Here is a 25,800-nt window from a genome sequence, read left to right on the forward strand (position 1 = left end):
GGTGAAACACAGGTGGTCGGTGTTGGCCACAAGCGTCTTTTCCTGCTGCGCCACTCTGCATTCTTCTCTTGGCAACTTTGACCATATAATATATTCATTTTACAGAATTTTGGGGGTTTCTTTTTTTTCTTATATATGGGCCCTTTACCAGAAGTGTGGCTTGCAAAACTTCTCCCCTTTCAAAAATTGTCCTATATCTGTCATTTGCTTTTCTTATGTTGTTTGAAGATTTAAAAAAAAGATGTGAATGTAATCTTATTTGTTGGTTGTTTGCTCTTCAAGCTAGCATTTCTGGGGTCAAATATGAGGAAGTCTCCACTTGTCTGATGTGATTTCTTTCTTTCTTTGTGCTCTTCTAATAAAATCTATTAGAATTATTTTTAAATTTTGTTTCTAACATAGTGAAGTCTGTAGCTAATTTTGAATTTTTTTAAACTAAGTTGACTGTACTGTAGATACCCTAAACCTTTGTAAGCAAAACTCATATTTTCTGATTTTGTTTCAAAAATCACGTGGCAGCATTTCTTTGGTTTGAAGAACATTAGACTTCATACAAGAAGTAGCCTTTCTTTTGCTTATTTCGTGATCCCTGTCAAGTAATTTCCATATCAGAATGTGTATATAAATAGCCATTGTGTTTTTTAAGTATGGAAAACTCCAGGTATCCTGCTTCACTGTGGCAGCTCTGAAATAGCGTAATACCTAGACCATCAAAGTGCCTCTGATGGGGATGCACACATCTATCGCATCACATTCAGACTGCTGTGCATGACACACAGATTCTCTTTCTCTGGTTCACCCCTGTAAAAACCTTGTTATCTCATCCAGAAACCCCATAAACGTGGACACGACCTGAGCAGAATAAATCATGCCTATCCCACCAGCTGGTCAAGTCAAAATTGGCTTTGATGGGTAATGTACACCCAGAATATTCCATCGTTTCTTACATTATAGAAACTGGTATCATTTTATTGTCTTTCATGTCTGAGATTACAAAAGAAAAACATACCCTCTCCTCAAATGAAAGACAAAGTAACTTATTTATAGAGATCAACCTAAAAAAAAAAAGGTAGTCTTTCTTTTCCCATTTTTAGATTTGAAACTGACTTACTGAGGAAAACATGTAAAAAATAAAAGTAACAATAAAACATGTAAGTTATGTTTCCCAGCACAATGTAATCATGGATTGGAGTATTTTTTGTTGTTTCTGGACAGTTCAACAAGGAAATAACCAGAATTTATTTGCAAGAGAAATGTTTTCTCTATACGTTGAATTCTGAGATAAAAGACTGCCAGGGTTTATTTTCCTTTAACTCCTTGTAGGTGCCACATAAAGTTTTAAGTCACAGTTTCCCTAAACAAATATGAAATCTGTTTCAGACAGTGTCTCCGAAATCACATCATGTTTTCACACTTCCTGTATATTAGCTTTTATGTCTGCACGTCGTCATGAGTGATTGCAGAGCAGTCTAATTCTTGTTCTTCAGGAGTAGGACCATAATTCCTAATTACTTTGAAACGTTTAGTAAGACAATTTTTTTTTTAATCTGTGAAGCTTCGACCGGAAAATACTGCTGACTGGACTCAGCAACTCCAACCTCCTTTCAGCTTAACGTAAAATGAAGAACAAAGAACACAAAGGACCGTGTGACTCTCGGGACTGCTGAGTTCTGTTACCAAATATTCCCTCTGCAGTGCGGAAAATGATGCAATGCTTCCCTCCCGTCCCTGGCCTGGTGGGACTGTTCCAGGGAGTCTGAACCTTAGCTAAGAGTCATGCAATACAACCAGCATGCCTGCCACAGGAGCCCCTGAAGCCCCGTGGAGGAAAGAGCAACGGTTACATTTTATAGGCTGTATCTTAAAAGAACATCTGAGCACATACTTAAAAAGAGGTTGAAATATTTCCCTGAGGTTTCTAACAAAAATGGATAGATGATAGATAGATAGATAGATAGATAGATAGATAGATAGATAGATAGATAGGTAGGTAGATAGATAGATAGATAGATAGATAGATAGATATAGACAGACAGACAGACAGACAGACAGACAGATAGATAGATAGATAGATAGAAAAACTGCTTGCGTGGGAAAACGAAGGTTTCCGTCTCTTTTTGCTTTTCAGATTTAATAAGTAATTGGAGAGTGAGATTTAGTAAAAAAAACAAAAACAAAAACAAAAACATGGTAAATTTCAATTTCATTTAATAGTAAATAATTTTTATTGGCCATCCCTGATTCAAAGCAAACCTAACAGCTTTAAGGGATCTTGGAGTATTTTAAACCCTGACAACAATACCCACACTAAAGACTAATGAAATATGATTAGATTTCTCACAGTATATTTCAAAATCTGAAACTCCAAAAGCCTCTCTCTAATCATAGAATGAACTTATGTCCCCTCTAAAGGACCTATTTGTCAATTGATCTTTGTGATGATGCAGAAACGTCACCAGCATGAGCAATTTCAGGACCTTGAGTAGTCTTTTTTGTTGTTGTTGTTCTGATATTCAAACTAACCTAAAGACTTATAGAAAGAATAATTTATTCCTTTGATACTAAAACTGGAGGCAAACAGCAAAATAATAACACACAGTGATGACATTTAAGCATAAGTTAAAGAATATGTAAAATCTCCAGTGGATTGCAGTATTTTATGGGAATAATAAGTATTTGTGGTTTTGGCTAACATTTATCTTTACATTTATTTTTCTTTCTTTTTTCCATTTATTGAAAATAGTTTTTTATTTCTTACATAATATATGCCAATTATGGTTTTCCTTTCCTGTACTCCTCCAAATTCCTTCCCAGCTCCCCTGCCTCTCTGGATCCACTCTTATTTTTCCCCTCTCATTAGAGAAGCACAGGCTTATACATGACAATAATAAAATATAAAAAGATAAAACAAAAGCATTGTATTAGACAAGACAAACAAACAGAAGAAAAAGAGCCAAAGAGAAGGCACAAGAATCAGAAACCAACTCAATCATATACTCAGAAGTCCCATAAACCATTGAGTGCAGCCTCATCTCATTCATTTGTTGGAGCAATGAATGGAGGGAAACACCTTAGTATCCTCATTGGTTGTAAGCACATGTAGCATTGCTTTCTGCTTAAAATTTATAGAAAGAAATTGTTGTCCCATAAAGACAGATATTTTGTTTTAATATTACAAGACTGTTCATAAGGAATGTCTTAGAACATAAATCCTGGCAAAAAAAAATCAGAATAATATAGATACGATTAACACTGTAAGTGTGAACTGTATCAAAAATACAGTGAAGGAAGAGAGTATTTTTTCTAGTTATTGATAATAGGTTATACTAAAGTTTGATTGACATACAATGTGAGGTCAGAGAAGAGTAATTTAATTTCATTACATACATTGCATACCCACACATAATCACACATTCATGAACAGATATTCATAGTCATACACACATACATCCACATCCACACACACACATAGAGTATATGCTAATAGATATATACTCTAACATGCACATGTTCATAGATACATATTTACATATTCATGAACACTTGCATAATATAACCAAATACACATACACAAACACACATACTAACAGATACATAATCATATACACATGCACAAACATAAACACACATGCAAACCACAGTTATATACATATGTATATATGTATACACATAGACACTTACATAGATATATACACACATTCTCACAATACTCTAACACACACACATCCACATACTTGCTCACACATATCCAAACACAGATACTCACATACTCAAACACACAAGCTCATGTATATACACACTAATACATATATATATATATATATATATATATATATATATATACACATACACATCACACAGACAAACACACACTCACACACTCACATATACTAAAGCACACATCCACACACTGATGCACAATACAGAACCATGACCACATAGCCAAACACTCAAACTTATAATACACATATGCATATATAGGTACAGATACCTACACATACATATACACAAACACTCAAATACACATGATCATACATACTGAAGTATGCATGCAAACAATGATTAACACATACACATAGTCACACACTCAAACACACACGTATACATTGTTTCAGTGAAAACCAGATTAGCTTTTACATAGCATAAAAGTACATGATTATTACATTATGCTTATTTTTTCAGAATTTTCCCTGTGAAATAATGTCACAAATTCACCAAAATTATAGGTACTTCAAGAAATGATAGATGAAATAATTGTTTAAAATTTCTACCATAAATCACTTCTCCAAAATTAAATTCTGACTTCGGGCCAGTTATCAGTCTTTCTGTACCTTTCCGCAAAGTGACAGACAAGGCTCACAGGTACCAATGGGCTCAGATAGAAGGCATGTGATATGGTCACCTGTACATACGAACATATATATAGAAACATTCATTGTCAAGGTAAGAGCTTAGCACCTTAGGTATGACAGTTAGGCAGAGAGAGAATGGTCAGTCAAGTCTGCCTTCTCTAGTCAGTTTTGACAACAACTTATAAGATTTTGTCTTCCCTCGAGCCACTACCTACACCATATCTAATTATGTTCCTGCTCACAGACTGACATTTAAGTACAGCCCATTAAGGCAGAAACAACACAGCTCATCTCTTTAGCAGAGTACAGACCATAAACACAGATCACTCTCCAATTCATCAAAATGTGCTTATCGGTGATAAGTAATTTTTTTTATTCATACCGTATCATATCTATAAATTTTCTATATAGAAAAGATAAATCTTCTGAAACTGTAATATTCTTCCTATAAATTTAAACAGCAGCACTGCCTTTGAATATTTTAATGTGATATATGATTTATTGTCTCTTTCTTTAGCTTTTAATATATGGAGGGCTGTCCTAGACACCACAGTCTCCGATTTGCTAAAATATGTATCTGAACACTTTGTTCTTGTTGCTGTTTGAAACTGAGGTAAAAATGTCAAATGTAAGAGTTCTTACTACTGTAGTATTGATACAGTTCTATTATAACACAAAATGTTAAAAACATAGTGACATAGTTCCTTACTATTAATAATAAAGTTTTGCTGAATTTAATTATATTGGAACCGCTTTTCACATTCATTCCAAACTCTCGTTCTGAACCCTTTCCCAAACTTAATTAATTAGCAAAAGATAGTGTATCTATAATTGGGCATTTTTATAATTTACAGATTTAGAGAACAATATCCAATGCCAGAGATGTTCAAGAGAGATACCATGTCTCGTCTACAGAGAATCATCAGCTCTAATTCACTAACTGCTAAGTAAGCCAGATGTCATTTTCAAACATAAACCAGATTCATCACATTCTCTACTCAACCCCCTCTGTGGGTTGTTCATAGAAATTAGTATAAAATTCAGAGCCTATAACAGAATAAGCCAGACAATAAATGAGCTAGTAAAGCTGGCCCCGCACTAATTCCCAACTCTCATGAAACACACGTTTACACCCAGCTCTTAGGATCCAGTCCATTTACTTTCATTTTGGTCTCCCTAATCGAGCATATCTATTTGCCTTTTCTGGGCATTATCTGCCTATAGAATTTTGGTAGTAGAAAACTGATATAACAATAAAAGGAGGACCCTAGGGTGGATGCTTAAATCTCATTCAGAATGGCAAGCAGGATAGACACCAGAAGTGGGGGAAGAGAGAGAAAAGAAAAGGAGTCTACCATAGAGGGTCCTCTGAAAGGTGCTACCCATCAGTGCATCAAAACAGCTGTAGAGACTAACAGCCAGACTTTGGGTAGAGTGCAGGGAGCTTTGTGGAAGAAGGGGTGGGCAGAGAATAGAAGGACCCAGAGGGGACAGGACCTCCACAAAGAACCAACAAAGCCAAGAATTCTGAGACCAAAGGTGCCTTTCAGGGACTGATGTAACAATCAAGAACCATGCATGGAGATGTAGCCAATAGGCAGCTTAGTCTCCATGTTATGTCTCCAGTAAGAGGAACAGGGGCTTTCTCTTTTATTAACTTGTTTGCCTGCTCTTTGATCACTTGCCCTTGGCAATGCAGACTTGCAAGGCAGGATCCAGGCAATCCTGATGTGACTTGACAAGCTAGGGTCAGTTAGCAGAAGAGGACTCTCCCTTTTGGTGGACTAGAGGAAGGAGTTAGGGGGCAGAGGGAGGAAGGGTGGGACAGGAGGAGATGAGGGAGGGGGCTACAATTAGGATATAAAATGAAAAATTCCAAAAAACAAAAAATAAAAAGGAAAAAAAAAGAAATCCAGTATTTCTGAGTCATGTTTTAGAGATAAACACTGGAGATGTGGCTAGTGTAGACATGGTGTAGGTTTGACATGAATGAATGCAAACATGTTCAGAAATACAAACACCCCTAGTTGCATTTAATTGAGCAGACAGTTGAGGAGGTTTTAGTACATTTATTTGCTATTAGTTACTTCCTTAAAGCATATAGCTGTTCAACTTTATCTTTAAATTACTTTTTTAGTATTTGTTGTATTTCCTGTATTACAACAGATTATCAATTTTTCTACTTTTTATATACTATATAACAACACAATAAATAATCTATCCACCACAAGTATAGAATAAATGCCATCTATTTGTTTCTTAGTTCGAAAAAATTTTAACTAATGATCAATATTGTTTTTTTTTATTTCATATTCACCCTGGGCTCTCTTTTAATATTAATTTGTAACAAATCCAAGACCTAACAAAATTTCAGTAGCAAGTAACCAAGTGTGAAATTTAAAAAGTTACAGACTCTATTCATTCAGATTATGATTTTTCTATTTAGAGTTCCAAGTCATTTTTGTCTTAATCCATGTCATTTGATTTGGTCGATGAGGCATTAGAACAAAATGTAGAGATGACTGATCAAGCTTGGTACATCCTCTCACTGCCTCCTCTGCATGCGTGAACATAAGCACAACAGTGGAGTAGTGGATTAAAAGCATGCAATACAGCCAAGCCATACATGTCCTCTATACTGACAGCCTCCTACCTCTGCTCCCACCTAGCCTATCCAACACTTGTGTATCAATTTACATAAAATTAATCACCACAGACGCATAAGCTCAAATTGCTCCCTAACTTCAGTCAGTAACTGTAGTATATAATATTTATTATTATTATTTTAATTTAATTTTTTTATATTATTGTATATGCATGCTGTACTCACATAACATTTATTCATCACATTTTTTTTGTCCAACCTCTCCTATGTCTCCTACTACACTGAAATTTTTGATCTCTTCTTCTATGATTATTCACATACAATATGCCTGGAGAAGACGGAGACTGTCTCTCTCTCTTTCAGTAGCTGTTCATCTAAATGTGGAACATTGTGAGATTTCTTCCATCTATGTTGGAATGTCAGCTGGCATTGATATTGTGCAGGTCTTCTTTAGGCAACCAAATTTTGGAATATTATTTTTAAGTAAATTTTAATGTGTTAGAGAAGATTCCATCTTGCCGCAGACATATTGGTCATCTAGTTCTTAAAATCTACCCCTTCTTCCACTATGTTTATTGAGTCTTCTATGAAGTTGTTGATGCCTATGCTCTGGTAAGACATACTATAGAATGTTAATGGCTTCATTATGTCCCTTGAGATTTTTGTAAATACTCAGTTTGCTACAGAAAATTATGTAAGAACACCTATTATATAAAAATGCATGCAAAATTAAAGTATTGAGAAAATGATTTATTTTTAATGAATATAGATGGTGGTATTCAGTTAGAAATTTCAATTATTTAACAATATTGACAGTTTCCATGTGTAATAGATTTGAAGATTTATTTATAGATGTTCAGTGTTCAACTAAATCAAGCCTGCTTTTAAAACAGCTTCTCTTATGGGATGCCTCACTCAGGATGATCTTTTCTAGTTTCCACCATTTGCTTGCAAATTTTGTGATTTCCTTGTTTTTAATTGCTGAGTAATATTCCATTGTGTAAATGTACCACAATTTTTGCAACCACTTCTCCATTGAGGGACATCTGTGTTGTTTCCAGATTCTGGCTATTACGAATAAAACAGCTACAAACATGGTTGACAAAATGTCCTTGTTATACACTTGAGGATATTTTGGATGTATGCCTAGGAGTGGTATAGCTGGATCTTGAGGAAGCACTATTCCTAATTGTATGAGAAAGCATCAGATTTATTTCCAAAGTGGTTTTAAAAGTTTTAAAGTATGTTTAAGGTTTTAACATACCTTATTTTTCATTGCTGAGTAATACTCCAATGTGTAGATGTACAAAATTTCTGCATCCATTCTTCAGTTGAGGGGCATCTGGGCTGTTTACAGCTTCTGGCTGTTACAAATAAAGCTGCTACAAACATGGTTGAGCAAATATACTTATTGTGTACTTGAGCCTCTTTTAGATATATGCCTAGGAGTGATATGGCTGGATCTTGAGGAAGCACTATTCCTAGTTGTCGAGAAAGCAGCAGATTGATTTCCAGAGTGGTTGTACAAGTTTACATTCCCACCAGCAGTCGAGGAGGGTTTTCCTTTTTTACTCAGCAACGAAAAATAAGGAAATCATGAAATTTGCAGGTAAATGATGGGACCTGGAAAGGATCATCCTGAGTGAGCTGTCCCAGAAGCAGAAAGACAAACATGGTATATACTCACTCATATAGACATATAACATAGGATAAAACTACTAAAATCTGTACATCTAAAGAAACTAATCAAGAGAGAGGACCCTGACTAAAACACGCAATTCCATCCTGAAAAGCAAAGAGAACAGATATCAGAAGAAGTAGGAACCTGCCACAGAGGGCCTCTGAAAGGCTCTCTGCCCTGCAGACTATCAAAGCAGACGCTGAGACTTATGGTCCACTGTTGGGCAGTGTGCATGGAATCTTATGTAAGAGGTGGGAAATAGTAAGATCTGGAGAGGACAGGAACTCCACAAGGAGAGCAGCAGAACCAGAAAATCTGAACACAGGAAACTTCCCAGAGACTCATACTCTAACCAAGGACTATTTATGGAGATAACCTAGAACCCCTGGACAGATGTAGCACATGACAGGTCAGTGTCCAAGTGGGTTACATAGTAATGGGAAGAGGGACTACCTCTGACATAATCTGATTGGCTTGCTCTTTGATCATCTCCTCCTGAGTGGGGAGAAGCCTTACTAGGCCACAGAAGATGACAATGCAGCCACTCCTGATGTGATCTGATAAACTAAGATCAGAAGGAAGGAGAAGAGGACCTCCCCTATCAGTGGAGTTGGGGATGGGTATGTGTGAAGAAAGGGAAGGGAGGGTGGGACCAAGAGGGGAGGAGGGAGGAGCTTATGGGAAGAGATACAAAATGAATAAAGTGTAATTAATAAAATAAAATTTAATTTAAAAAAAGTTTACATGCCTACCAGCAATCCTCTCCAGCATGTGTTGTCACTTAAGTTTTTTTTATATGCTCACTTATAAGTGGATATTAGACATATCATATAGGATAAACATACTAAAATCTGTACACCTAAAGAAGCTAAGCAAGAAGAAGGACCCTGGGTAAGATGCTCAATCCTCACTCAGAAAGGCAAACAGGACAGACATCAGAAGAAGGAAAAAACAGGGAACAGGACAGGAGCCTACCACACAGGACCTCTGAAAGTCTCTATCCAGCAGGATATCAGAACAGATTCTGGACTTATAGCCAAACTTTGGGCAGAGTGCAGAGAATCTTATGAAAGAAAGAGGGATATGAACGATCTGGAGGGAACAGGAGATCCACAAGAAGAGGAACAAAACAAACAAACAAAAAAAGGGCCCAGGGGTCTTTTCTGACACTGATACTCCAACCAAGGACCATGCATGGAGATAATCTAGAACCCCTGCACAGATGTGGGCCATGGCAACTCAGTCTCTAACTGGATACCTAGTAAGGGGAACAGGGACTATCTCTGACATGAATTCAGTGGCTAGCTCTTTGATCACCTCCCTGTGAGCAGGAAGCAGGCTTACCAGGCGACAGAGGAAGACAATGCAGTCAGTCCTGATAAGACAAGATAGGCTATGGTCAGAGGGAAGGGCAGAAGAACTACCCCTATTAGTAGACTGGGTGAGGGGCATGGGAGGAGAAAAGGGAGAAAGGGTGGGATTGGGATGGGATGAGGGAGGAGGCTACACCTGGGATAGAAAATGAATAAATTGAAATTAATAAAAAATTAATTAAAAAGAAAGTAAAAGAAAATAAAAATAAAAGTTTTTCTCAGTAGAATTTACCAAATGTCAAATTGGATATATCTTTATTTCTTTAGTATTTTACCATGGTGTGTTATATATGAGTGTATAATGAAGGTAGAAGATGTATCTAATATTACATAACCAATCTTAATCTCCCATTTAATTTATACTTTTGCTGTTATTCTCAACTAAGTTCTTAGCTTACTAACTTCTTTTAGTATTTGTGTGATTAAACCTCAGCTTGCTCTTACTCTAGAAGTATAATCAGTTTAAACACTATCTGTAGAAAATAAAAACCAAAACCCAAATTTTATGTTTTAAGAATAAAGAAGATTTGGTAATTGGGAAATACTGTAAAAAATATATTATTAATGTGTATTCCATTCAGTAATGTGTAAATCAGCTTTTATTGTTTCAAATTATAAATAATTTCCTAAAATAGATGAGGGTATTAACTCTTGTTCTCAGACTAGATATTATTTGGATAATTGTGAAAAGTTGTAAGGTTAAATTATTTCAGTACTTTCATTTTCAAAACCAAGACCACACAGCTATGTCTGTGCCCTCTTCCCCAATGTTCCACAGTTACAGATGTACCACACAGCTATATCTGTGCCTTCTTCTCCAGGGTAGCATGGCTATAGATGTACCAGACAGCTGGGACTGTGCCCTCGGTATCAGCTTTATAGACGTGATCTATCCAGCAGGTGCTGTGCTCTACTCTGTAAGTTGTTACGTTCCTATTTTCCATTTAAAAACATTTTTGTAAAAATAATACTCATTTGTATTGAGCATGCCATCTATTTCCTAATGTCATTTCTGTTTTTATTCATCCCACATAAACAGCCTCAGTATGAGACTATGGATAATTTCACCAATGATAAAACAGGCTCCCAGAACAGAAAGAGTAAAGGTTCATGTTGAGTTATCATTCTGCTCCATAAAGAAATGACCCCAAACAGTTCCCTAGGAGGTTTTTATTTGCCCCTTGAATTTCTTTCTTGTGATCTCTATGTAAAGAATGGCAAGGGTTCTAGGTCAACATGGGTATCCCCAGAAAGGGATTTACAAAGATGAGATATATGGGACATTAGAACAAATAGGTACAAGAGAAATCCATTAGCTAGCCCTCTCATACACACTACAGTGTCCATGATTTACTTAGCGATTAATAAATGTGCAATTGCATTAACTGTATTGATACCTTAAAGAATGTAATATCTAAAAAAAAAAAAAAGAATGTAATATCTAACCAAGAAAACCATGTAATAGTGTGGGATAGACACAGGAAGTATAGAAGGCCTTGGCTGACTTGAAGAATGTTTCCTAAATGTGCTGAGCTTCCCCCTGCATCTTTCCAGTGTTCCCCAAACTCAAGCATATTTTAACAATACAAATGTCCACTTTGTGAAAGAGAAAAAAAAAAAAAAACAAACATAAAATCGCATAAGCCATCTTTACCCCCAAAACTACAGCCATTTTCTCCATTTCTTTTAAACTCGCATATTTCTACAAGGTTTACTTTCCCTGCTCTTACATGCTAATACTTTCAAATACATGCCAAATAGGAGTAAGATCAAATACAGCCTTTTGCCTGAAATTACAAATATATACCTAGCAATTACTGCATGTAAGATGTAAGCCTTTTGGGGACTGATCTATAATTTATCATCTGAAAGCGAGCCTATTTCTATACAGGCCCCTACTTACTAAACAATGTTATTTATGAAATGGGTTTTAAATTTGTCAAATGTTTGCACTTTTTAGTAATTTGACCAAATTATGTTTTTCTTTTCCACTTTAACCTGTGTGTGGTATGGATGCGTGTGGACAGGCATGTGTGGGGATGTGCATGCGCTTCTGTTTGCATGGGTATGGACCTGTATGTGGAGGGAATGTGATTTCCCTTTGGTTTGCAAGCATGTGGCATGCTTATGTGCGTGCACAAGCTCTTTTACTTTGGCGTGTGTGGGGATGTTCATTTACTTGTGTTTACACTCATGTAGAGGGCCAGGGTTGATGTTTCTTAGTCTTGATGCATGTCTTCAGTGAAACCCAGAGCAGTCTGATGTGTTACTCTTGTTATCCAGCTTGCTGGAGGGGGGAGGGTGTCTTCTATCTCTGCTTTCAGGGGCAGGCAGTGGTTAAAGACAGGCCTCCATACCTAGCTAGCTTTTTTTTTCCTTTTTTTTTTATTATTAATTACACTTTATTCATTTTGTATCCCCCCATAAGCCCCTCCCTCCTCCCCTCCCGATCCCACCCTTCCTCCCCTTTCTGCATGCATGCCCCTCCCCAAGTCCACTGATAGGGGAGGTCCTCCTCTCCTTCCTTCTGATCTTAGTCTATCAGATCACATCAGGAGTGGCTGCATTGTCTTCTTCTGTGGCCTGGTAAGGCTGCTTCTCCCTCAGGGGGAGGTGATCAAAGAGCAGGCCAATCAGATTGTGTCAGAGGCAGTCCCACTTCCATTACTATGTAACCCACTTGGACATTGAACTGCCATGAGCTATACCTAGCTAGCTTTTAATAGAATCTAGAGGTCTGAACTCTGATTTGCATGCTTGGAGGGCAAGTGTTGCAATCACCAACCTGTCTTTAGAGCTCTGGCTCTATGAATTTTATTATCTCATTTAACATATGATACATAAATGGATTTAATAATACTGCACTTCAGTGTTTCTTGCATATACTCCCCATAAATGCAATAGATTTGTCTTTTAATATCTTTTTATTTTAAATAGTAACTCAGATATTTACTGTATTCTTAAGAAAACATGTTTGAGTTTTGGCATCATAGCAAAGCTGTATACCGGGTAGAGAAAATACCTGGGTGTTGTATCTTTATTCATTCAAGTTTGAATAGTATTTGAAAATTAAATCTTTCAGAGAATTTGGGAACTATTATCTTGGACTGGTCCTTTTATGCAAGAATCAACCACTCTGGAAATCAATCTGGCGCTTTCTCAGACAACTAGGAATAGCGCTTCCTCAAGATCCAGCCATACCACTACTGGGCATATATCCAAAAGAGGCTCAAGTACACAAAAAGGACATTTGCTCAACCATGTTTGTAGCAGCTTTATTTGTAATAGCCAGAAGCTGGAAACAACCCAGATGCCCCTCAACTGAAGAATGGATGCAGAAATTGTGGTACATCTACACAATGGAATATTACTCAACAATGAAAAATAACGAAATCATGAAATTTGCAGGTAAATGGTGGGATCATTTTTTTCAATTTTTGATCTTTCTGTCTTCTATTGAACTTGGGCACATTTTCATATACCTAGAAATCATGAGTGCTGTGTATGCATCTTAACCTCGTTCATCTCTTCTAGAGGTTTTTACTTCTATGTTTGATTTTCTGTTTATTTGTACCACTTTTTGTTATGATCTAGTAGTTGAATATTTGATTTTCAAGACTGTTTATCTCACAAAGTCCCCCTAATGTGTAAGCCACTGGGTCACTATAATAGGGGACAACCAAAGAAATGAACCAGGAGCAAAACTTAAAAGCACTGTAGATATCAAAGAAGGTGAGGGAACAGACGAAAAGAGCTCTAAATAGAAAAGACCAAAGATGGGAAAGAATAATGGGGGGGGGGATGAGAGTGACCTTTGGCACAGTTTTAGAGAGCTGCCAAGGATGAAGAGCAGGGGCCCAGATGCCTGAAGCTACAGGCGGTAAACTTGTTGCTAGATACCAGGCCAGCACTGTCAACAGTATCAGAGCAATAACTTGCTACTTCAGCTTCCACAGTCCCAAGGCTCCAGTTTTCAATGGCTCAAGCTGTGAGGCTACGAGTTTAAAAGACTCGGGATTTCTGGGTGGCCAACACTCTCGGCATTTCCAAAAAAAATCATACTGTTTTGCTTTACTTTATGCAGTTTTCTTAAAATTGTGACCTCTATACTGTCTGTGTATCTTTTATATTCTACTCTCTGAATCTCTATTTCAAATGTGTACTTTGGGTAAGGCAAAGATGTGGTTTTTGCTACAAAGTTTTGCCTTTATGTCATTTTTATCTTTACTGTTTTTTTCCACTTAGAAAAGTCCATGTTTTTATTTCAAATTTACTTCAATAAAAATGACAGTATCTTTAGGTATGTGAATTGTTCTCATAAAAGTAAAATTATTAGAGTCAATACATACTAATTAACTTACACATTAACTTAATGAAATGAAGTAAATGACTTCATTTCAAAAAGCCTATTTCACAAAAATGCTAAAAAGAAATCTATATTTTTCAAGACCCAGTTCATGGTAGAACAGAACAGCTGAAGCTGCATACATAAAGAGAGGTTGATAAAGCAGGGCAGGAGGACACCAGAAAACAATTCACTTATAGATCCAAAATAGCAATTTGCTACTGTTTCCATGCTGGGAGTTACAATTGTCATAGACTAGAACATTTCATTTCCATGGGTAGCCACCAGGGTAATTAGCTCCATCTTTATTCCAGTAATAGCTTTGTCTTTTCACCAACTCCTTTTCTGAAACTGTCTCGTGCATTTTTCTTTAGTTACCCAAATTCCTTTTGTACAAGATTTCTTACTACTCTGAGTCTTTCACTACCTCAATTTAAACTCATTACTCACACCACATGTAACTCTCCTGCCCTACTTTGTGGATTTTGTATTTTCTGCCTTTTTGAGACCTGCAAGATCCTGGTGAAAACATTAGCCTGCTAAATTTTTTTGTGTCTTAAATTGCAGCTCTGATCAGCCCCAAATGTATGGCTTGTTTCTTAAGCAACTTATGAATAAATTGTCATAAGGGTATACCTCTACACAACTCTAGTAAAAGGTCTAAACTAATGAAAATTTGTGTGACTTGTGTTACAGTCTCTATTTTAAGAGTTGAAGTCTCAAATATGTTAGCATTATATTTAACTTTATATTTTATAGTTGAAAATTGCAAATCTAGGGAATAATCTAAATATTGTATATTTTCATATACATGGTTACATGTAGTTTTACATGTTTATATGTTTTAATAACAAAGTTTATGTTTTAAAACTAAAAAATAAAAAGCACTCAATGACTAGATAATTTTGGTGGATATTTACAAATAATGAGTAACAGAATAGCAGTGATTTCTAGTGGAAATATAGCATCAAAAAACCACATATTTATGACCTACATAGTAAATTGGTACCTGCATCTTATATTATATAGATTTTATCTTCATTCGAAAAAAAAACGAACGCTGTGTTTCAAACTGGAATATCCACTATTATCTCACTATGGAGAAAACACATGGCAGAGATCACTAATACAGGCAAAGTTTTATTTGCTCATTGGTTCAGAGAGTTTGAAAGTATGGTGGGGAGACTATCTGACAGAGGTCATGGCAACCACAGAATGTGGTAGAAGATGTTCTTATTTCTGTGGACCAGGAAAGAAGATTAGCACCATTAAAGGCAATCTACTTGAGGCAGCTAGGCCCCACTTCCTGAATATAGTATAGCCCTCCAAAAAAGCACAACCCAGCAAGGAAAGGGAGCCCCAAACCAAAGTCTTTTAGAATGTTCCAGGTTCAAATCATAACTGTCAACTCCCAGATGTTTATTCCACATACACACATGAAATGTTATGATTTTCTACACAAGTTCAGAGAATATATTAAATAAGCCCTCTCTACTGTATACCTGTTGACCATCCACATCCTTTCAAACAGTGGAGGATGGAGAGGGTTGCCAAACCTGCCTCTAAACTTCATCTGTGTCACGACTAACCCCTCTACTTGTCTTCTCAGAGAAGCAGTCCAAGTTGCCAGGCCTGCAAGAGCATAGGTGTTCATGGTACAAAGCACAAATAACAGGTTATTTCTCCTTATATTTTAAATGATATTATTCCAAGCTCAGAAAGGGAGAACTTTTTCTTATTGAAACTCATTACCCATAGCAAAGTACCACTTGTAGAAGAGAATGAAAAACAGGAATGACTCAAAATTTACTTCAGAAAGCTTACTTAGAAAATGAATACACTTTTTTTACAAGCATACAAGAATTTGACTAGTGATGATAAGAAAATAAAGTAAATAATATATTTTTCCCCTGTCTTTAAAATTCCCCTCCTTTCAAATGGTCATCATCTGGTCTTCTTGCTACTCTGGCTTTTAGGCAAGCTTCTTGAAATCAAACCCAGGCTTTGAACATACAGAGCAGGAAAGCTTCAGCTTGGCCACTGAGCACGAATAAGCTGAATTAATCACTTGGAGGTAATATTGTCAAATCCTACTAATCTCTGAGCCCTGAAGAGCTTCTTGCTTTCTAGTTTGCTCTACAGTTTTATATTTAAGTCACACATTTGAAAAGCAGATGCCCAAAATGACCAGTCCTCTTTTTCTTATTTAAAAGAAAATGAAATCTGTAAAAATGAAAGGTTGTAGAATGAGGGTAGAAATATTTACACACGTCATATAAGACAAGGAGAGCAGAGGCTGCCTCTACCATGAACTCAGTTAACTGCTCTCTGTTCACTCACCCCTCAGGATGCAGCCTTGCCAGGCCACTGAGGAAGAGGATTCAGGCAGTCCTGATGAGACTGAACAAGCTGTGGACAGATGGCAATAGTGGAGAGCTCCCCCTTTCTGTGGACCAGGGAAAGGGGATGGGGGAAGAGAGAGGAAAGTGTGGGACTAGGGGGGAATTGAGGAAGGGGCCTTCAATCTTGATATATAATGAATAAATTGTGAAGAAAATAATATAAATTAAAATAAAAAAGGTAAAGGGTGGCTTTCTACCTACCACTTTATCTTTTAAAAACATACTTTATTTTTAACAACAACAACAACAAAAAAAAAAAAAAAAACATTGGATAACAAACTGATACACTGTTGGACAAGTATTAACAATATTTGTTTTCTTGGTTTTTGGAGATTTGATTTCTCTGTGTAGTCCTTGCTGTCCTAAACCATGGCAGCAAAATACTGCAAAAATTGTCTGGCTCCAGAGAGGTGAATAGCGTCAGACTCGGCTATCTACGAAGGAGAAGGGGCCCTTTGGATCGATCTGATGAACAGGGTAAAACATCCTTAAGACAGGACTGTCAAAACGATTGCTGTTAGAGAAAGGCAACTGACCAATGGTAGCTTAGACGTGGGAAGGTGAAGTGCCTGGTAGTGACAGCCCTGTGGCTTTGAGTACAGATAATGGAAAACACAGAGGTGGAGATCAGAGAGCTAGCTGGGGAGTTTGATACTTGGTAAATCTTCAAGCAGTTGAGACACATGACCTTCCACTTAGAAAGCTGTAAAGTGTATAGCAACTGAGCACCACCCTCCTTGCCTGCTTCATACTTGATTACAGAATGCTACCTTCCTGTCTTTTTCTTTACAGGCCCATGTTGGCCACCTGTCACTCAGGGACAGTTCCCTGGCTGCCTGCCATTTCTAACTTTTAATGCATCCAACCTCCTGCACAGTTTCACTTTTGTGTTTCAAAGGCCCTGCTGAGAGCTGAGAGAGAGGATTCCTCATGGATCTGGAAAGGACAATTGAAGAAAAACAGAACCTCCCAAGCAAGAGGTAGAGAAATAGAAGAGGAGAGATGAAAAGGCAATCAAAGGAGAATCCCGACACAGAGTTCTAACAATGAGCCTACTCCCCATGTTCTTCTCTGTGTATTCAACTACATTTGTTACAACTTTGAACTGCAGCATTAGAGATAGAAGAGGGAAAGAAAAAGTATGGAGGACGGGAGAAACTGGCCCTTTTGAACCAGTTCCTGGTTGCTCTGTTTTGCAGCCTCCCCTCTTTCATGGAGTCCCAGTTCTCACTTAGGATGGAGGATTTAATGTTTAGTGAAAATAAAATATTTCCATTTGTATACTCCTGCTGTTCAGTATGTGGTTATCATTTATTAAGTAATAATTGGTTGCAAAGATTACAGATTATAAAGTAATTGATAATTCGTGAGTATTTATAAATAGACTGTCTTGAGTAAATGTTTTTACTGAAAGTGTTGTGAATTTCAATGCGCTTCAATGTAGCAGTTGTTCACATAAAGTCTGTTTATGGAATTTGCCATCTGTTTAAGTTGGTCCTTTAAGAATAATGTTCAAAAATGCAAAATAAAACAGCCTCCTTTCTTAAATGTAACTAACAAATGAGATCATTGTAATTATTAAAAATAAAAATACCCTATAAGTTATATATATATATATATATATATATATATATATATATATATTAATATGTTGCAGTGGAGAAAACTGTGAACCAAATAAAACCAATATTCTCTTGGGGCCATCCTTCAATTACAGGAAGTGGACAACAACAACAAACCAAGGAAACAACAAACCAAGGAAACCATTAAGAAGGTAAAGTTAAGCCAGCTTAGTAGTGGGAACTTGAAATCCTGAACTGCAGAAATAGAAAGGTGGGGGCTTTGGTAGTCAGAAACACTTTCTCAAATAATAACATGGAGAGCGACAGAGGAAAACACCTGACATGTGACCTCAACCCCCAACCCGTATAATTACATGCAGGCACTAGCACACACACAAAGAGATATAGACAGAGAAAGACAGACAGAGACAGAGACAGGAGAGATAGGAAAAGAAAAAAATGAGAGAGAGGAGGGAGAAGAAAAAGAGCACTATTTGGAAGGTTTCCTTTGGGGAAGAGATATTTTAGTTCTGATTTAACTACTACATAGACAATCATAAATGTATTTGGAAGAAATACATTCCAGAAATAATTCACAGTGTAGCAAAGTTTAGCTCAAGAAAGTAGGACAGGCCTGAGGCAGAATAACTGTAGAGGGATTTTGAGGAGAAGGTAACAGAGGTAAGGGGCAGGTGCACGGTATCTCATGGCCTATGTATTAACAACTTTGTGAACTGGACAATTATCCCAAAGGTTGACTGTTTGATCATGATGACCAGAGTTTGAATCCCAGCTCAAAAAGGATTGAATACACTCTTTTGGGTTTCATGACACCTGCGCACATGTGAGCACACTCACACACACACACACACAGGAGCACACAAACAGGAGCACACAAACACATGTAAATAAAAATCACTTTAAAAATTAGTAAATAACAATAGGATACTAGTAAGAAATTTTTTTGTTGTTTTGGCTGCTACCTCCCCCTTTACCAAGATAATGCTCTAAGGAACAAAGTAAAATGTAAATTCAGGGAAATTTAATCTCCTTATAAATAACACATTGCTTCTTCCAGCAATGTGAAACTGAAACGCCAAAATTTTTAGTAACACCTGTTTTACTGTTGTTTTGTTTTGTTTGAGACAGGGTCTCACTATGTAGCTGTAACTTGGAGAGACCTACTTTTCTGGGATTAATGGCACAAGCTACCATGTCTAGTTTAATTAGTATTGTGTGTTTGTATGTGTGTGTGTGTATGTGTGTGTGTGTTTGTATTTGTGTGGTAGAAAGACAGATTTCTCTGTGGCACCCTGGCTCTCCTGGAACCCACTTTGTAAAACCAGGTTGGCCTCAAACTCAGATGTCTACCGGCCTCTTCCTCTGTGGTTCTGGGATTAAAAGCGTGCACCACCACTACCTAATTTGTTTTAATAACCATTCTTAGGTTATTATTATTTGTAGATTTCTAGATCATGGCCAAATGGATTGGTCTGTTTTCTGGAGTGGGATAAGTATAATCTACAAATACAAACCATTTTGTATTTAAGGGTAAATTTTCTCCAGAAAAACAGTAACAGTACTTTCTTTTTAACTTGATTATTCTCTAGTTACTGTGCACTTATTATGATGTCACATATTTTTCATATACAAAGATAGCAGATTAATTAAAGTGAATTTTAGAGGGCAGCTAGAAATTTTTTTTTGCCCATTTACAACATTTTATTTCTTATCACATAAACTTACAAAAATGAAATCATGGTGATAAATATATTTATTATCATAATAACCAGTTATTCTATCATTAAGCCACAATAATTAGTATATTTTGTTGTGTTACCACAGACTGTTACTGGGCTCACAATGGTCTCGCTTTTACCGAGATTTGGATCTTTTGTACTTTCTTTTTTTTTCTTTCATTCTTCCTTTCTCTCTCCTCTCTTTCATTTTTCTCTTCTTTCTTCCTTTCTTCTTTCTTCTTTGTCTTTCTTTCTTTACCAAAAGACATACTTTTCTAGGTACTAAATTGTAGTTCTCTTTCCCTGCACTTTTTTTTGTTCCATACAGTCTCCCAGTCCAGCAGGCAGCAATGAGACCGACTTTGATGCCAGCAGGGGCATCTCCTGGGATGGTGGAAGGTTTGACAATGTGCTGGAGATGGTGCCCACCTCCAAAGGGATGCTACACAGGATGCATGGTCACACCCCGATACGTGATCCACAGTTCCTCTTTGGCATTTGCCTGTGGTAGGCACCACCAGCCTTTAAGATAGATTTGTCAGGTCTGCCACTACTGGCCACCACACCAACAACAGCTCAGTTGACTGAGGAAATGACCTTCTTGGACCCTGAAGGAAGCTTCATTTGGGTCTTCTTGGTCTCCAGATTGTGGGAGATGACTGTGACATAATTCTGGAGCTTCATGACAGCTTGCCCTAGTCCCCAGGCTTCTCCTCCACATAACAGATGATAGTACCCTCAGACATGGTAGCCCCTGGCAAAATATTGCTGATATGTAGATGGGCCTCCTTGTTGCAGTAAGCAGACTGTCCAGTGTGAATTCCCTTTGAGGCAGTGCACACCTCCAACAGCTTCTTAAATCTACTGATCGCAAAACACCACTTTCACAAGGGGAGGGCTGCGGGCAGGGTCATGAAAGATGTCCTTTACAATGCCCCTAATGTAGCCTTGCGGCTCAGCGAAGGCCTTACTTTGCTTCACTGTGCACACAGAACCAGCCCCCTTCCTCTGTGTTCAGGTGTTTGTTCCCACAGAGTTCCTATGTTGAACATTTAGGCACTTTCTGAGCTTAAACGGGAACGCACTTCAACTTGCAGGTGAAGGTACCACATGAGGCATGGGAAGATTTTGAGTAAGCAAGGCCATGTCCTAGAAAGGGAGAGCAGGACCACAGACACTCCCCTCTGTATCCTGCTTCCTGATTACCATTCTTTGAAGAGACCTGCCTTGCCATGTACTCTCCACTCTGATGCTCAGCCGCAGCACAAGTCCACACAATGAGGCAAACACCCTCTCAAAGGGACTGGAAAATCAATCTTATCTCCTTATTATTTGATTTTGTCACAGCAACAGGAAGCTTCTTTGATACAATTGCACATATCTGACTCTTAGTTGGATATGAGTACAAATCTTTGTATACATTAATAATAAAATTTATCTGGAGGTATTCATTTCAATATTTTGACCAGGTCAGATTATTTCAGATCCCATATTCTTACTCATGTGGGTCTTAATCATTCCAGTATCTTGCCACTGGGTAATTTATTATCTAAACCCTTATTCATAGAAGTGAACAAAAATGATCAACACCTAATCTAACACACAATAATATTCTGCCACATGAAAATAGGTTTTTCCATTGATTGAAATAAACACATATTTAGGACAGTTTGTCAGATAAGCTGATTTAATCAGCTATTTGTTAGAAGGGAACAAAGGAAGTTCTGAGTGAGCGAAGTCCAGCGTGAATGTGTGTTGTTTAAATGGGCACAACCATGACAATCACTAAGGACATGCATCCACGGGATATTGACAAGTCCCTCCCCCATAAAGGCGAAGCTAAAAATTTACAGCTTTTTAAAAATTGTTCAATAATTTGGTAATGATTGGCAGGGTGAGCAAAATCTAGCAAATTCAGCGTCTTTCTCCTGGGTATTTGTTAGCTAGTCTCCTACTGAGACTAGCTAAATCCTACACTCTGTGCTGTTCATAATAAATGCCCTGAGGTTCCCAGTTGTTCTGGTAGCTCGTGCTACTCCATCAACAGAGTGAGCATATCAAGACAGACTCCAGTTTTTCTGTTTCCTTTTTTACCACATAGATCTCCAAAATAAAAGTCTTGATGTTTTTCTTCAGACATCAGTGATACAGAACAGAGTTTCGAGGCCATGATAGGGCTTTAAATCAGAGAGGCACACATTGCTAGATTCTATGAGCCAGTATTTTCAGTTGGCCGTTACCACTACCTTCTCTGTGCACCACTATTGAAATAGTCTTCCGGATATGCCTTGATAATTGACATCTTTGTCTTCCACATCATTTCGTGGCTGAAACTGGTACCACTTGAGACATAATTTCATTATTTATTAATGGAGATATAATCCTTGCCACCTACTCAGCTCAGAGGACCAATACCATTAAGCACTTTGTAAGATCTGTTAGAACAGGGCATTACTCTAACAACAAACTATATTTTAAATCCACTTAATAACTCATTCTATTGAAGGATCCCGAGAATTGTATGGTCCCCAGCTACTTAAATACCCATGACTGTTGAATAGCCACATTATGTAACAAATTTGCTAAGAACTTAAAAGCCACTAGTTTTCAAAATCTTTAGTTAACAGCTATTCTACTGACACAGTACAGAATTCTGTCAAGTGGCACATTTAAAGGTGTTCCCAATAGCCTTCTTACTGACTTCATTTAGAATTCCATCTTCAGTAAACTCATTCAGTTGGACTTCTATTTTTTTAAGTTATTTAGAATAGTATGACTCAATCCCAGTTTCAGGATGTATGCATGACATTAACACCCTCTGACCCAGCCAATGGTTCTTTTCCTAGTTAAACAATGTATTGATTCATGAGTTGCAGAAAGCTTTGAAGATTAAGGTGTTATGATCTTCAGACTTGGAGACAGGTCTGCTTAGAGTCACTTCATTATTTAGACATCGTTTAAGGTCACTGTATTTATTTTTATATTAATAGTAATTTTATATTACAGAATTTAAGTACTTGTATTTTCTTTGTCTATTTAAAAAGAACAAGAAAATTAAGTTTAGTTAACTTTCTGCCACCAAGATACAAGCAATTCCCTCAGTTATATACAAATACGTAGCTGTGAAAATATTTGAACTAAAAATACATTAGTGATTAAGGCTATAACACAGTGGTAAAACATTAATCTAGCATTTCTACGGCCTTGGCTTTATCTACATCAGTATAATAAATAAAAGAAGAAATAAAGAAGAGACAGGCAACTGTTTTGTGTACTCTTTATAAGTGTATGCTATGTCATTTTAATTATATAACTTGTCTTTTGCAACAACACAAGATATTTTCCACAAAGTAAACTTTAATGATCATATTATAGTTTGTTTCCTACTTTCCATGTTAATATTTTCCTAGGGCAAATTCTCAGAAGATTTAGATAATCAGCACTCTACTTTCTTAAAGCTGTCATATTACCTTTGATAAGTGTATGTGATGTGAGTAAAATTGGGACTGACCATGTTATTGACATGAGCATGGCTGTGTCAGGGACCCCAGTGCTACAGCCCCATCAGAGTGGTAAAACCTTTCCTATGCTTCGGCAAAATAAATTGTTTCTACCAAGAATACCTAACCTGCCTGCTATCTCACATGTATATAATAACCCTCATTCCTTCTTCTCGGGTGCTGCGGCCCAGCACTCACAATCCTACTTCTCTCTGTATGTGTGTTTGTCCTACTTTCCTTCTTGTCACCTCTCCTCAGGGCTCCAGAACCCAAGTTATGCAAAGGCACCACAGTGTGGTTTAAACATTTTGCCAGCAGTACATGGATTATGCTTTGCTATCAAGACTAACCAGTCTAAATATAATTGATCATTGTCCACCCCAGGCTGCATTTTACTGATTATTGTCCATATTAAAAATACTTGCAGGCTATTATTAATTATTGTAGCCTGCTTATGAGTTTTCACACTTTTTGTGCTTTAGGCTGTTGCCTCTTTTTTATGCATACACATTAATGCATCCTGCACTGAGTTATATTTCTAAGGTTAACTAAGACGTCTTTCTTTGATAATGTCCTTCTTCAAATGTTTTATTTTCTGCTGCTTCTGTGAATGCTAACTTTTAATACCTTAATTAGGTTGCTAATTGTTTACTTATTCTTCAGAAAATAAATACCTGCCAAACTCTGTTCCCTTTATTAGAAATACTTAAACTTCTCTTTTCCTAGTAAAGCCTACCTACTCAAACCATTTTTGTAATGTAATGAGCTTCTTAGAATGTGTCCTTGTCGTCTCTCATCTCACTGGCCAGTGTGTCCTAGCATTATGTGTTCTTTGATATTTATGTAGACTTTCCTTAATATTCATCCTCATATTCTTTCATCTGTTCTTTTTGATACTCATTTATAGTCCCTGTTCACACTGAGCTAAAACGGAAGATTTTCATGTTCTTTATTTTGCCATTTATTCCACCTGTTCCTCTCTTTGTTTCCTATTTTTTTCATCAGTGTTAAACTGACTTGAATACTATCTGATTGGCTATGAGTAACAGCTGCAGTGGAATAGGCTCAGTCTTCCTGTGGACTAATTCTATTTCCATTGACTTGACACATCACTGACACTTAACAGAGTTCTCAGTTTAAATCTTTCCCACTATCATCCTGTAGGAAATCATTACTTATCATATTCTATTTCTCTGTTTCATGGACTGATACACTAGCTATTCCTTTGTACATCGATTTATTACTTATTTTGTGCTTATTGAACTGTATGTACAAGCCTAACATCTAAAAAAGTGGTTCTCAGCTGTGGGTCATGACCCATTCGGGGACAAACTACCATTTTACAGGGGTGACCTAAGATACTGACACAGTTAGAAAATTACAGTTATGAAGTAGTAATAAAAATAATTTAATGTTGGGGATCATCACAACATGAAGAACTATATTAAAGGCTCACAACTTTAGGAAGTTTGAGAACCACTGATATAGTGTTGTTCTTTGTCCAGAGGTAGTCTATCTTGGAAATATTTTTATTAATTATACTTATAACTGGTGAGCTAATTCAATCTGCAGGCCTAAGATTATTTTCAATGTAGTAAGCATTTAATTGATTTTTCCCTATCCCTGAATTTCCCATATATGCTTTTACAGGCACATGATTTATTTCAATTTAGTATAATTTGAGTTGCTTCAGATGGTTTTCTTTAAAGTATTTTTACTTAAGTTCACTGATTCAGATGTGGGGATTAAGTTTTTAGCAAAGAATCAAGTTTCTTCTTATTGTATTTTCACGTATACTTCTTCACACTTTTTTGTCTTGTTTTAATCTCTTTGTAGCATTTGGCACCTTGAAGTAGAAGGAACACGGCACATTCAAGCATAGTCCTCTATGTCATCCAAACAGCCAACAGTTTGGAAAAGGGCTAATAGGTGTTCCTAAAGTACAACTTAGATTATCACATAATATTAAATTTGGTAAAAAATAATCAATCAATGATAAAATAATACTAAATAAGAAATAAATAATACCAAAAAAACAAATTTACTTTAATATACTATGTCCTCCTGATTAAAACAAATAAACTCTGTGTATCAAATTAATGAAAACTTAAGTTATGAGAGATATATAAAATGATTATAACAATGATATAATATTAGAAAAATAAATATTACAAAGCAAAATAAAACTCATTATTTTTATATGTACAAATATAAAATGTTTTAATGGGAATAGCCTTAAGT

The 25,800-nt window shown here is 36.7% G+C and overlaps 1 pseudogene; it reads right to left on the reverse strand.

Moving 5' to 3' along the window:
- Window positions 1-25,800, reverse strand: part of LOC110564667 (large ribosomal subunit protein uL2-like) — a 129,710-nt pseudogene that overhangs the window by 49,999 nt on the left and 53,911 nt on the right.

Source organism: Meriones unguiculatus, chromosome 20 (genome assembly GCF_030254825.1).
Source record: "Meriones unguiculatus strain TT.TT164.6M chromosome 20, Bangor_MerUng_6.1, whole genome shotgun sequence".
Classification (NCBI taxonomy): domain Eukaryota; kingdom Metazoa; phylum Chordata; class Mammalia; order Rodentia; family Muridae; genus Meriones; species Meriones unguiculatus.